Source organism: Amblyomma maculatum, chromosome 6 (genome assembly GCF_055883805.1).
Source record: "Amblyomma maculatum isolate TAMU_Amacu chromosome 6, ASM5588380v1, whole genome shotgun sequence".
NCBI classification, from domain to species: domain Eukaryota; kingdom Metazoa; phylum Arthropoda; class Arachnida; order Ixodida; family Ixodidae; genus Amblyomma; species Amblyomma maculatum.
The window spans coordinates 29,196,525-29,211,416 of record NC_139349.1 but is presented as its reverse complement, the minus strand read 5'-3'; the positions used below and the strand labels follow the sequence as shown (position 1 = coordinate 29,211,416).

General features: G+C 44.9%; 1 protein-coding gene across 1 annotated transcript in view; it reads left to right on the top strand.

Annotated features, from left to right (window-relative positions):
• Positions 1 to 652: 652 nt before the first annotated feature.
• LOC146185338 (proclotting enzyme-like) overlaps positions 653 to 14,892 on the top strand; it is a 37,046-nt gene continuing 22,806 nt past the window's right edge. The window contains exon 1 of the mRNA XM_084606283.1: positions 653 to 808. The gene's annotated coding sequence lies outside the window, so the exon portion shown is untranslated. The remainder of the gene's footprint in view (positions 809 to 14,892) is intronic.

Below are 14,892 nucleotides of genomic sequence, written 5' to 3'. Positions count from 1 at the left end.
CGCTAAAACGCTTTCGTAACGGCTTGGGTCCGCTGTTTTTAACTGACCGAGATGTTTACAGTTCAGAAGCCAGCCGACAGTGAATGAACGCACAATATTCGATTGGTTGGTGCTTGACGGACAACGGAGAATGTATACGTCTCTAGAAATGAACAGAGAAGGCCAGATAGGGAAGAAATGAAAGAGGCAAAAGTGAATGGTCTTGCCGAAGAAAGCCAGTCTTCTCCGTAGCTCAGAAATGTATCACGAAATAAAAACCGCACAGCGTCGAGCTGCTTCATCAATAACCAAAATACGAGACATCGTGTTATCACCTCCTTTCAATTGAAACAATAAATGCGAATAAGTGACCCACTGCTCCTGTATCGAAGTAGAATGAATAGAAACTGAACGTGTGGTTAAGTCCTTATCCAGTGCATGTAGGGGCAGACGCATTCGCCCCCGCACTGCACGCACAACGTGTCTTCGGCTTGATCACCAGTTTTGTACGGGGCCAGTAACAGTAAGACAGTGCGACCGATCGTTGACCCTCCGGCGAGTCCCGTTGGCTGGCACAGTGTACTGGCGTCCGGCTCACCTGGTGCCTTCCTCCGGGCGTCGCTTGCCGTCTTGGTCTTATCGGCCTTCCGCCGCGGCGCCGGCGCCGAGGTCTCCGCGAGGTGGCGCCTGCGCCAGCTGTTCCTGCGGGGCAAGGGCGGTGCACGCGGGTGCGTGCGCGCTGGCGTCCGGGGCTTCCCGCACGTGCCGTCCGACGACACCCGAACTCCAGCAGCAGCAGCAGTCGACTGCGGCGGACGCGGCGGCACAGGTGAGTTCTTCCCGGATGGCTTCATCACCGCCGCCTCCTGTCACTCACGCGGGATGGACAGCAGGGACTCTATCGACTGAACACTGTCCATGATAATCATGCTCCGTTAAGCGCGTTCTTCGCTGTTGCCTATTCACTGTCGAACAGTCGGAAAGATTTCGGGCACTGGAAGGTAGTTTTAGGGACTGGTCGTCTTGATCTGTGTCAGAAAGGAGGCGCATAACTTAGCAAAGCATGTCCCCCTGATACCAGTATTTAGTTTGTGCCGCCTAGTTTATCCAGTTCTTTAATGTTATGTGTTCATCCTTACGCGGTACACTAAGTTTCATCTTTATTCTGCCAGCAGCTGCTGCTTTTTGCTCGTTGTCAACATTTCTTGGATTTATGGTGGAACCTCCCTTGTGGATACTCCCTTCTGTCGAAAAGGGGACGAGATACGTAACGTAGCGTGTATCGAAGGGGAAACTTCTGGCTCATTTTGTGAAGTTCATTCTGTTCTCCAATTCTACATTTCTCTTTCTTTTCCAGTTCGCTGAGCTTGCTTTCGATTTTATGGTGACGTTAACTAATGTCTTATTGTTTAGAGACGTTACGCGCGTCACTTATCATGTTGGCAAAAGCTGTGATTTTTCCACATGAAGTCCTTTTTTGTTCTTGAGGAAAGTTCTTCAAGCAGAAGGCAGCTACCGAACCGCTGTCACTTCAATGATGTCTCAATATAATTCGAAACTCGTTTTCTGTGAAACGAGCAACGCAGAATATGGCGCAGGATGCGCAGAACGGTTAACATCGTTTCTTTCTAAGCACCATTGCATTAACTGGACTTAAACGTGTACAGCTTTAAATTTCTCCGTTCCTCCACCTTATCATTAGTGCAGCAGCTTTTAAAAGCATATTTTTCCCGTCCAAATCTCAACAGAGTTGTCTTGCTTGGAGGTTCCGTCACCTACCTCAGATATTATCAAAGAAGCATGTATATTCACGCATCATTCATGCCTTCCCCAAAGAACATGTAGTCCCTCTGTTCAATTATGCAGCGCGTATTTAAGCCGCCGCAACCTTTCTCTTAGCGTATCTTTCTTTCTTTTTTTTTTAGTAATGTATTAATAGCTTTAGCGGAGGTTTCTACGAAAGTGCGCGCCTTAAGCTTTTCCGGCAGGAGATAGCTCTGTTGACAAACGTTGAGCCGTTAACAATGACTCCAGCAGCGTGTCGGCAAGAGCGCTTAGCCGTGCCCTAAAGCGTCGCCATAAAATTGGTCGTTTCCGCGCCTCGCAATTTGTGGACGGGACTCGTTCTGCCCTTGAAGCATAAAATGGCCCAGAGAGGAAAGTGCGAGGTGCCGCGCTTTAACGCGAAAATACGGGCGCCGCTTTACGGCGTGTTGCAAGACCAGCGCACCGCGAACACGTGAAGCCTCGAGAAGGCGTGTCTTGCACTCGTCGCTTGCAAGCGTCAACTTGCAACACAGCAGCCCGCTTTGTACGGGATAATGAAATAACTAGAGGGTTAAAAGATGTCGGTGAAAAATTCTCAGTACAGGTGCAATGTGCACGCACTGATGTCGCCTATTTGCAAAAGAGGAGCGGTTCACGGGTATAAAATTTCTTACGAGACATATGCGAACTTGGTAGCAAAGCAAACATTAAAATGGCGACGTGGATATGAAAGAAAGGCGAAAATATCGTTGTCCAAAGGTGCTTAGAACTGTACTGCGTGATCTAGTTTTATTGCGATGTGTTGCACAGTTGCGACTATCTCTTTGTCGAATTATATCGGAGTCGAGAGCATTATATTTAATTATAGATATGGCGGAAGATAACAGGTGATATTAAAGCTAGACACCGCAGCCCGTGCACGAACGAACTTCTTGATTTGCTATCTCCTGCAAGTGTTTACATTAGCCATCTGGTCGGCTGTAATCCTTGCATGGCGTAGAAGGTAAGTGGTGCTTGAGTTGCACGTCCATTAGCCGGATATGGACGTTATCAACTAAAGACTGCAGTGGCACACGCATAATTATGTCGTATATAGTGGACTTTTGGGTTGTTGGTAGTTCATGACTAAAAAAGAACCCTAGTACAATAAACCACAAAAAAAAATCGTAAAATTGGCAGCATCCTCTTCTCGTTCCTGTTTTCGCCCTAGAATAAAGCTAATCATGGGTCGAAATATTGGTGTCACTATACGTCTCATTATTAGTAATGCAAACCTGCTATAGGGAAGAAATAAGCATCGTGTTCAGCTGAATACGGTCTTAGCGTTTAAGATATTTTAGGCTATGACTGCTTGCGACCGCGTAATTGTGTGTGATGAATTCGCTGCATACGCAATGCCTGGTGTAATCGACGGTGACGAGATCATGAAAGAACGCTAACATTACCTTTTTCATAGGAAAAAAGATGCTAATTATTTCGAAAATTACAGACCAATCAGCTTCCTATCCATTACGTACAAGGTAGTTACTAAGGTAATCGCTAACAGAATCAGGACAACCTTAGACTTCAATCAAGCAAAAGATCCAGTAGGTTTTCGGAAACGGTACTCTACTATCGGTCATATCCCTACCATCAACCAGGTGATAGAAAAATGTTCGGAATAAAACCAGCCTTTATACATAGGATTTATTGATTATGAAAAGCGTTTGACTCAGTAGAAACGTCGGCAGTCATGCAGGCATTGCGAAATCAGGGTGTAGACGAGCCATACGTGAAAGTACTGGAAGATATATATGCAGTGGCTGCACAACAAGCATTGTTCTGCATAAAGAAAGTAACAAAAGTCCCATAAAGAAAGGGGTCAGGCAAGAAGACACGATCTCCCTTGTACTGTTCACAGCTTGCTTAAAGGAAGTTTTCAGAGACTTGAAATGAGAGCAGTTAGGGATAAGGGTGGATGGACAATACCTCAGTAATCTGCGATTCGCTGATGACATTGTCTTGCTAAGCAACTCAGGGGATGAACTAAAAATAATTATTGATGAACTAGACAGGAAAAAAGATAGGTGGGCTTAAACATGAATATGCAGAAGATTATGATAATGTTCAACAGCATAGGGAAGGAACAGCAGTGTGCAATAGGTGGAAAAACACTGAAAGTCGTAGATGAATATGTCTACTTGAGGCACGTAGTGACCGCAGATCCGGACCGTGAAAGAGATATAGCTCAGAGAATAAGATGGGATGGAGTGCATTTCACAAACACTCGCAGATTATGAGTAGCAGCTTACCGGCATCGCTCAAGAGGAAAGTATATAACAGTTGCATCTTACCTGTACTCACCTATGGGGCTAAAACGTGGAGGCTAACGAAAAAGGGTTCTACTTAGGTTAAGGCCAACGCAGAGGGCTATGGAGCATAAATTGGTAGGTATAACGTTAAGAGGTGGATAAGAAGCATGCAGAGTGGATCAGAGAAACAACTCGAGTTAATGACATTCTAGTGTAAATCAAGAAGAATAAAGGGCGGGGCACGTAGTGCGAAGAGAGGACAACCGATGGTCGCTTATAGTTAAGAAATTGGATTTCAAGGGAAGAAAATCGCAGCAGGGGGCGACAGAAAGTTAGGTGCACGGATGAGATCAGGAAGTTCGCAGGGGTCAAATGGATGCAGCAAGCTCAGGACACGGTTAATTGGACAAATATGGGAGAGGCGTTCGCCCTACAGTGGACATAGTACGGCTGGTGATGATGATGATTATGATGATGATGATGATGAATTCGCTTAATTAAAGAAGGAATAGAACGCTTAGATGTGGTCAAGTAGAAAGCAAATGGCAAATTGACTGGGAGAAGGGCTTTATTAAGCTTTATGAGTCGCAATAATACCTTGAAGTAATGGACTACGGACAATGTTGCTATAGTTTCTGTAAAAATGCGCAAAATAGGTACAAAGCACAGGTGCCTTTAGAAGCCTCGTATTTATGTCTGAAGTCAGAAAGAGCAACGCACCAATTCAGATGTTCAAATACTTTCCGGTGTTTACGCTTTCGTGTGACCTGTAAGATGATTACATACGGTAACTACGACTTCAATGCTGGAGCCTTTGTGCCCGCGCCGCCGCAATTTTTATTAGCAGAAGCGTTAAGAAGCGAGAGTTTGATAGCGACCTCGCTAAAACTTAAGTAGCATTTCAAAATGGCCGGGGAAGAAACGGTGGGGCTTGAAGAGCTGAGGAATTTGTACAGTATTACCTCACTCTTTACTGCGGCCGCTTGACTTCCATACCATGGCAACGACTGTGGTTTCCTTTACCATCGGAGGTGTATAATTTATCAGGCAATTTGTGTTATATCTAGTGCAACAAACCTGAATATCTGTTTTCTTTTTTCGAAAGTAAATACAACGCGATTGCTATCCTTCATTATGTTCGTTGAGCATAAGTGAATCCGTCCTACAAGTGTAGGCTTCAACCCAATGCATTTCTTTTCCACAAGTTATTTTGTCACATTTGATCTTATTGCTCTCTTTTACCACGAATAAACATAAATCCTGTTGCATGGTGTTGCCTTCTCCCATGCTGCACATATCACAGGAAAAGCCTCCAAGTATAGATAAATTAATTAGCTGTGGTTTAGCTCTGGTTAAACCTCGATGGAAGCGGAAGCTTCTTTTGCCTGGCTACGCCTGCGGCGAATTATGGAGGACACTTAATCCCCGCCTTTAAGCGTATGACTCAATAGCGTGGGCTAGTCTACTAGCCTACATACAAGGCCCTGCTTTAACCAAGCCATATCAACGTGTCTACGTGGCCTAGTGATAACGGGAATGCAAGGGTCCTTGCAGGCTCAGTCTGATATCACTCTCCCATATGAAAGCAGAGGCCGAGTTGGCAGCTCCGTTCAAACGTAATGTCAGCCAACGTTAAGTAAGTGCGCCGCCATATCAGCTGCCAATGACCCTAATGACATCTACCGATACTGAGGCTGAAGGCTCAAGCTGGCTGGTGTAGTGAAGCTTCCGCCTCAAAAAATACTCGAGCGCTGTCTCTCCAGGACGGGCGAATGTAGAGCATGTTATAGTAGGAAAAGAAACATGTCTTCTTGTGGAAATCTGCCGTAATGCGTGACAGCAGATTTGTCTGTTCCAATAGAAAGCAGAGATTTTCAATCTATAGCTCCCCGTCGGGCTCTGAAGCAGTGGTATGCATCGACCGCTGGCATAATTCTTCATTTCATGGCTCTCTAGTCTTGATCGAAAAAATACGGAGCTTAAAATTACAAAGGTCTGCACGAATCACCGAGTGCAAGGAGTTACAGTCAGAGTTTGATGTTAGACGTCACGTAGATCGTTTTTAAAATTTATTCTTTCAAAGAAGCACTTCTAGAAGATTCTAGAAGCTTCTAGAGGAGCACTCTGTTAAAGACAAATTGTAGTTCAAACCATAGCGCTGCTATTTGCCTACGTGCAGCCATGCTTAGTGTCGCAAACAGTTGAAAACGCGCTGTATAAGACTTTTCACAGCAAAAACAGCGACAAGGGAATACTGTGTTACAAGGAGCGTCCTGATAAGAATTAGCTCCAGTCGGGCACTCCTTTTCCGCTTTCGTTGTGGTGCTGCGGTGCTTTTGTGCGGCAAATGCTGTCGAAGGCCTACTTGCCAACGCTGGTGTACACTGTCTGGGGTGTGTTTTTCCTGATTTTATTCTGTTGTACTTTCCACACTCCGGTTGTTTACATTGTAAGAGGCGAGAACGACCACGCGAAAACTATCGTGTGTACAGTACTCCAGGCTTCGGGAAGTGGAGACTTCCCCAGCAGCCAGATATCGCAGGAAGTACACTATGGGCTGTTTGTTCGGTACCTCCATTGAAGAACTGCTCTGAAAGCCTTCTTTGTAGTACGTTGGAGCTCACTTCAGAGAGCGAGCGTGTGTTGTCGGCAGGTGCATCACTAGTTGTGTTATAATCTAAATGGGACAAGGAAGGAGAACGAATGGAACTCATAGATTGGCAGGCGCGAACTAGCAGCTGTGTGTTCCTTGCAACGTCACCCGCCTTATGTAGAGAAGAGCAAAAGGAGGCGCCACATGACATAGCAGCACAAATCTGATACAGCTACTTGGTGCAAATACGAAACGTCTAAAGTGCAACATTTTTCTTTATTGCACGCATATTCTTCTTTTTCACAAAATACTTATTTCCTATTTCATGGGACAAACGGGATGCATGCGCACATGCTATGTCTATACGGAACATCTCTAAAATGTTTCTGATCGCTCCGGAATGTGACGGCTGTGGCCTTATCGAAAAGTAGTTCACAAGGGCAGCCTTATTCGCCAGTTCAGTCAGTTCTCGCGGAGTTTGCAGGTGATAAAATTGGTTTTCCGGGTCTTAAGGCCTGTAAAGATCTAACGGTGGTGGCAGGGCCCAACTAAACGCCTTTAAAGAAATACGTGATTTCAATAGGCATCGGCAAAGCTTTCAAGACCCAAACTTTTATTTCAAAATTATACGGCATTTCTACGCAATGCGTCATAGACATTGTAAATTTTAAAAAGAACGAGAAGGATGGACAATGGAGAAAGTAGTGAAGTTAACGAGCCTCCTTGTGGCAGGTGGTCTGGCGACACTTTATACACCTTCGAGCGTCATTTACACTTAAATCAAGCGTAATAACTAAAAGAGCGCCGAAGGAGTGCATAGTAAGATGAAATTGACGCAAACGCTGATTTCTTCTATTTGGTCTTCTAATCCATTATCAGTGCGGTTTTAAGCAATATATAGCAAGAAAGCGGCCAACTGGCGCATCTAACCCAAAAAAGTCCGCATGTTTTTTTACGACTGCGAGCGCATTACAGAAACTGCGACAACTCTGTGATAATCAGAAGAGCGTGGATTCATATAAAATTATGCTCCTAGTTTCTGACGCTCTTTCTCAAAGACGAAGATCTGTCGCTGCAAAGAACCTAAACGTAACTGCAGATGACGCACTAAGGGTCGCTAAACTATGTACTTAGTTGATAAACCTGCCAAACCTTTCTGTTCGCCTCTTTAAACGTGTGAGCAGTCTTCCCGAATTGTTGCATTGGGATAAAAAGGGCTCGGAAATTACACTAAAATCACTTGCTATACGCGCTTCTTTTTGCGTCTATATGTGTTAGAATGACACTGAAATAGTAAAAAGTGCAAATTGCGTTTACGCGTGCATTAGTGAGAGAAAAATATAATTGGACACTGTCTTTCTATTTTGTTAGCGCCTTGCGTTCTCCACACGTGCTGTGCCGGCTTTTCCCACCAGCCCTATAGATTGTTCACTATACTGCGTCATAAGAAAAAATGCATACCGCCGCGTCTGATCAAGTGGATGGAAGGTTACTTGAGCGATCCTTATGCCTGAGGCAGCGTCAAGGTTCACTGTTCACGCCAACCCTCACGGCTGCGTGATCCGATTAACCGAAAATGAGCGGAGCATGATCGAACCAGTTTACTGTTCAGTCTTAGCGACACCCACGCAGTGTCCTTCCCTCCTCTTATATAGCTGCCACACATGAATGGCATAAATATAGTCTTTTTTTCTGATGTTAAAGCAGAGCACCAGTTCTCGTAACTAGCGCGCTAAAATGAATAGAGCACGAAAATGGGCAAAACTACATATCAATGTTTTTTTATCGATGCAGCGACGATTTTCGAAATATGCATACAGTGCCTCGTATGATATGCTTGCCTGCTCACCTGAGAACTTCTTTCAGGCATGCCTTTTTATACGAAGAGTATAGCAGCAGTGGGAGCTCTCGTGGTTCCTCCAATTTTTTTGCATGACTTCCGCCTACACACTCAGTTTCAGTTCATATTTCCAATTATAAATTGTTGCGCTTCATTTGGTGCATCGATCTGTGGTCCTGTACGTGCCACCAGGTCTACCTTCGGCCGCGGGCCAGCTCGAAAGGCTCCTTCTACTCGGTTTGCGGTGAAGGTGTTGGCCGCGCTTTAGATTTTGTCAAAACGCGAAAACAGCCCATATATGGCTGAATCGAATTACAGCACTAAAAATAATCTGCTAGCAATGCTACAGAAAATAACGAAAGTTAAGACAACCTTATTTTTTTTCTGTGAGGATGCGTATTGGTCACTGAGGACTGACACAAAAATAATGAAGCAGCACATGCAGTGGATGAATGGCGGCATTTGAGTGCACATCCTGCTTTTTTCTATCGGCTCCTTGTGTGCGTACGCTCCAGTGATCTCTAGGTGAAAGACAACGTCAAAATCAAAAAGAAACACAATGGATTCAACCGAAATTATCAGCAGGAAAAAGAGAAAAATGACGCACTCTCCAGCTCTCTTCTTTCGCGTTTTGGAAAGCAACACGTGTCAAAAATGACTGCGCAAGGCCGCCTTATGGCGTTGTGCCATTCGCACCCAAGTTTTAGGGTATTTCATGGATTGCGAGATACAAGCGCCTTCGAGACTAGACAAAGCAAACATCGACAAATACAGCTAACGTTAACCAGCAGCTGGAACTCGGTCCGTCGATTGCACAATATATAGGCATCTTCCGAAAGAAACAATAAGGTACAATGGCTGGATCCTAAGATGAAAAATGTTCAGCCGAGGCTTTCGAAAATCTAAACAGAAAATATCCGCTACTGCTGCAATCAACTGTCTCAGCTTCTCTAGCCCTTCATAATTACTACTTAGTAGTGATAATCAAGCACCCAGAAATTTTTAAGGAATGAGATTTCCTCTTGTTAAAGAAAGTGCTACGTAAATCGCATAACCACCTACGACATGCTTGCAAGGTCGACAGAGATTACACCTGCCTTATTTCCTGAATTCAAGCACGCAGCGCGCACATTTTAGCAGTGCTAACTAGGCGCGAAGATAGTCGTAGGCGGTGGGTACCTGATCAGATCCGCCCGCAAAAGCCGTCGCCACGACCAGCCGAACTAAATCGATTACATGACAAAGACTCTCAAGTAGCCATCCAGTTAACTATGCACTGCAACAGCTGCGGCATCCCACTCCCTGAAATCTTCCTAAACATATATGCCCGTCTGATTCCATTGAGCCTCGTACTCCATATATACCTTTTATGTCTGAGCTCGCTTCGTTACTCAAAGAGAGCAGCGGTTATCTTCTCTTCACATTACATGTCTTGAGCACGTTCATTTCTTTTTCCGCATTTCCGAAAGGCTATAATTAGCTAATTTTGTTTCCTAACTCAACCTGCTACCTTCGTGCCACTTAACGTCATCCATAGTTCACTACGGTGTCCTCATTTTCATCTCAAAGCCCTTTTGCTAGCCGCAGATTGTCCTGTTGTCAACAGAAAGACCAAAGCCAACGCTTCTGTAACGATGACGCCGGCGGAAGGTTTGAAATGTTTAGCCCACCAAAAAGACGTTATGTTCGCCCTAAGCGGTACAGCATTCGTGGCGGCAAATTGAAGGACTCTCACATATTCGTCAACAATTCCTTCCACTGGGGAATTTCATCTGGAGCGACGGTAGTATACGTTACCTAAAGATAACTACCCGGCTTTATAATGAGGTAAAATAAAAACATCACCTAGCATGACACCGCTGAGGAGAAAAACGGCCCACATTATCAAATTAGGGGCGCAGATAGCACGAGGATCGAGACACATTCCACTGACCTACCAGCGAAACTAACTTTCCACTGCCTCGTTGTTCCTGACGGTCAGTGCGGTGATCGGCGTCTAACCTTCAGCTCGAGAGCCCGCATAAGTTGAGTAAAGCTCGGCAATATTCTACACGACTGACTCGCGAGCACGACAACGGAGCTAGGATGTAGGACATAACGGCACGTTAAAACAAACATGAATGCAGGAAAAGTAGTTCATTGATTGTGGAAGTACGACAAGTGACCTGGCCAATCTTCACGGCTATTTTTGCAGCATGATGAGCTCCACTGTTCCATTCCCTGATTTGTGAAGGTTAAAAAAAGATACTGCTGTAGGCACACAGGCTTGAAAGAGGCGTCATTTCCACGGAAACATGGGTGGCGGCCAGCCCTCCCAACGTATAGAATCAAAGTACAGAGAGACAGAATGCTTGGAACTCTAAAAAGTCATGCAGAGCAAGAGAATGACGCACCACGACGGCGTGGCGCCAGATGACAAGTGACACACCCGACGGAGACGGAGGTTGGCAACTTAGTGTCGTCAGAAGCAACATATCAAAGAACGCCGGAGAGAAAATGGCTTCAAGAAAAATGCTCCGTTCTTACCTGTCAGCTTAGCTGTTCCATGTCAGTCACATTCATTGCATAACGGCTAACGATGTTGACCTTGCCGCTGACGGAGAAACTTAATGTCCCTTGAGTCGACTGAAGAAAGCAACCCTTTCACAAAGTCGTCCCTCAACTGGGCGTGGCCAGCGAAAATCGTCCTTGGCATTGAGCACAGGTTTTCCACCTTGGTAAACCATGCGTATAGCTCAAAGCCCCAGCGAATTCAGATAGGAATGGCTACCGGCGTCAACTTACACTCACTACCAAAATTGGAGACAAGTTGAAGTTTACCATGGGAAATGAGACACAACATTCAGCCATGCCCTGTAGTTACCAGAACGAGCTACTCAAGTGGACTGAAATTTATTAGAAATTATATCTAGGTTGCTTCCCAGAATGACCAATGTGGAAATCGGGCACAACTCATAGCTTCCCTCTTGTATTTTCAATGACGGGAGCAAACTATAAGGACAAGGTTTTCATCTGATGTTTGACCGTCACCGGCACTTAATCAGAAAGCACCAAAAGAGAATATACTCAGAAACGCATACGGGATAGCTGGAAAACACACTCATTTCACAATTGCATCGCTTGTTATTATCGCCAGCATAGAGCTAGAGTACATTTTTACCGCACGAAAAAAGTTTAGTTGTCTATAAAATGAATCTCGTTTTCCAGTTCCTGTTTCGAAACACCCGAATGGATTATTTATTTATTTATTTATTTATTTATTTATTTATTTATTTATTTATTTATTTATTTATTTATTTATTTATTTATTTATTTATTTATTTATTTATTTATTTATTTATTTATTTATTTATTTATTTATTTATTTATTTATTTATTTATTTATTTATTTATTTATTATTCCTCAAAATGAGAGGTGGGCTGACAAAACATCATTAATGCGGATACAGATGATATTCGATGGCAGATTTGAAGTGAAGTGGATTGATGATAGTTTCCACTTCGAATGGAAGGCCATTTCAGTCGTTGGCTGTTCTGACGAAAAAAAGACTGCTGATATATTACAGTGCGAGATTGCTCAGGGTAGACAGCATTAGGGTGGGAATTGTGAGATATTCTATGAACGCTTATATATAAAGGAAACTTTCCGTAACGCTGAATGATCAGCAATTACAGTCGCTAAATACTGCTACTCGTCACAGCACGTTATCTATTACTATGTCGCACCATAAAGGCATTGTGAATATCTTGCCAGTATCACGGGATCTGAGTAAGTGAAATAAATGAAGCTACATTAATGTTTCGGAAATACGCGACCTTATCCCTCAGTCGTAAATAAGCATCATGCTGTCGCGTTTCATTATTTCTTTGCGCCCCTACATTGGTGCCAAGCGCGTGTCTCAATAGTAGCTCGGCGTCTCCCGTTCTCTCCTTCGCGTGGTGATCTTTGCAAAGGCGGAGTGCTATCACTAGTGTCTCGTACAAATTCTAAGAAATCTAGCCGATTCGCTCACAAGTAAAAGCCATCTTCTTCCTGGTTTACGGTTGCGCGTATGAGCCACGACGACTGAAAATGGGGCGTTGTGATGTTGATGATTCCCAGCAGGACGCCGCTGCCTCGTTTGATAACCGGATTCGGAAAATACGGCGGGTCAAGGATAGCACACACATCTGCTTTCCCGTGGAGGACGAGCTGACGCTACTGAGCGCAACGTGATGGATGAAGCGTAGAAGGGGAGATTTCGTCTAAGGCAGCGAACCAATTTCTTTCGCCTGAAATGTACAAATACCACACGTACAATTACGGAGCAGATGCCAGCGAAAATAAAGCGTTATGTACATTCAAAGAATAGGTGCTGTCCCTTTTCGAAGATATCCCGACGGGAGAGCACCCGTTTACTTTCATCCAGGCAAACACTTAAAGGCTACCGATCACAAATTCTAATGACTGGCTCCAAGACACAAAACTGGAAGTAGGGGCTTGAAAGTGGGACTAACTTTACAATAAGAAGAAAGCAGCAAAGCGAAGCACTGTGTGCACGGTGGTCCCCTTTAAGTATGAACACAGTTCAGCGTTGCCGCGCTCAGCGAAGCGTCAACGCATCCGGCGCGGCCGCGCATCGGAGCAAAGTGGCGCAGGCGCACATCGGCCTGGAGACAGTGCATCGTGTTGTCTGCTACAATGCGGAAGCGCACCGGGCTTTCTTTACTGAGGCGCATCAAACTGTGTGCTGGCAGTGTTCAAATGCGTCGAAATCGTGTTATCGCACTTTAATCATTGTAGCATATTGTTTAATCCTATGGAAGGTTGTCAACTAGCGGACCACGCTAGCTTCGCCACGGCAGTCTCTTATCCACTGGCGAGGCTCATAAGATCCTGCAAATGAGTGCCAAGCTAAGCGGCTGGTCTCGTATAATTAATGGAAAATTACACATTATTTACGTTCGTAGTCCGACAAACGACCCATTACCATTTTTAAAAGTACCGATGCAACTTTTTTCTTTGTTGCTTTTTTATTATATTGCCTCAGTGATAAAAACGCTGTAACAGTGCAAGCATGAAATTAGAGTGGATCACCTTGTATGTACCTACGTACAGTCAGGGACAAAAGTTTGCGGAACGCGAGTTCGTAGAAAAATATTTATTCCGGTGTAATTGGGCAAACATAAGGAATGAAATGTGCTAAATCACGGGAAAATATACCCGCCCCATCCAGATAAAAATATCACAGGAAAAACTAACGAAATGTGTGTGTGTGTGTGTGTGTGTGTGTGTGTGTGTGTGTGTGTGTGTGTGTGTGTGTGTGTGTGTGTGTGTGTGTGTGTGTGTGTGTGTGTGTGTGTGTGTGTGTGTGTGTGTGTGTGTGTGTGTGTGTGTGTGTGTGTGTGTGTGTGTGTGTGTGTGTGTGTGTGTGTGTGTGTGTGTGTGTGTGTGTGTGTGTGTGTGTGCGTGCGTGTGTGCGTGCGTGCGTGCGTGCGTGCGTGCGTGCGTGCGTGCGTGCGTGTGTGTGTGTGTGTGTGTGTGTGTGTGTGTGCGTGTGTGTGCGTGTGTGTGTGTGTGTGCCTGCGTGCGTGTGTGTACTTGCTGCGTCTTCCCATCATCAAGCTATATATAAAGCAAGCCTCAGCCCTAACACTTTTTTTTAGTGTTCCGTGTGTGTTTCAATTTGGGCTACAACATCCTCCCGTTATATGATCTCCCTGAAAAACGCTGCATTCAAATGAAAGTTCACCCTCATACGAGAAGCACGTATTTTGATAGCCTCTTTCAGCATCGATGCTCCTCTCCACCCCGGTACCTTCCCCTCTAATATGTGTAGTCTTAGAACTAAACTGACTCGAGTAAATTAACACCTTCGCTTGCTCGAAGATGCATCTAAAAGTCCGATGGCATGACGTATCAGCTGTAAGTTTAGAGATTCGATCAAGACACTGTTCTCACGTCACTAGCATTGACTGCAACTGAAGTGTGTCCGGGGAAAGGAAAAAACCAGTTTCTCTCGGAGCATAATTCATACTTTTGCTCCAGCAAGATACGTGCTAGCGCTAGTTCCCTCTTTTTTTTTTTTCTCGAAGTGTTTGACACTTCCATCGCTTTCTTTTAACATGCTATCTGCGACAAACAAGTAGCAACAATGCACGTGGCTTGTGACACTCCACACCGATTCCTTGCTGTATACGCCCACGAAGTGTGGCGGAGGCGGACAGCATTCAAGGCCATTCTGGGTAACACGTACCATGACGCCGTCGCTCGCCCTGCGCCGACTTTAGCGACAAGAAACGTCGGGATCCATTTTCAGACCAGATAACTTGTCAGTGCACGATGTGGCAGACAGAGGGACAGCATGGAGTGCCGTCCGGAGTAACAAGTACAGTCTGCGTTTGAGTTTAAAAAAAAAACGCTATCGTGTGACCTGCGACGA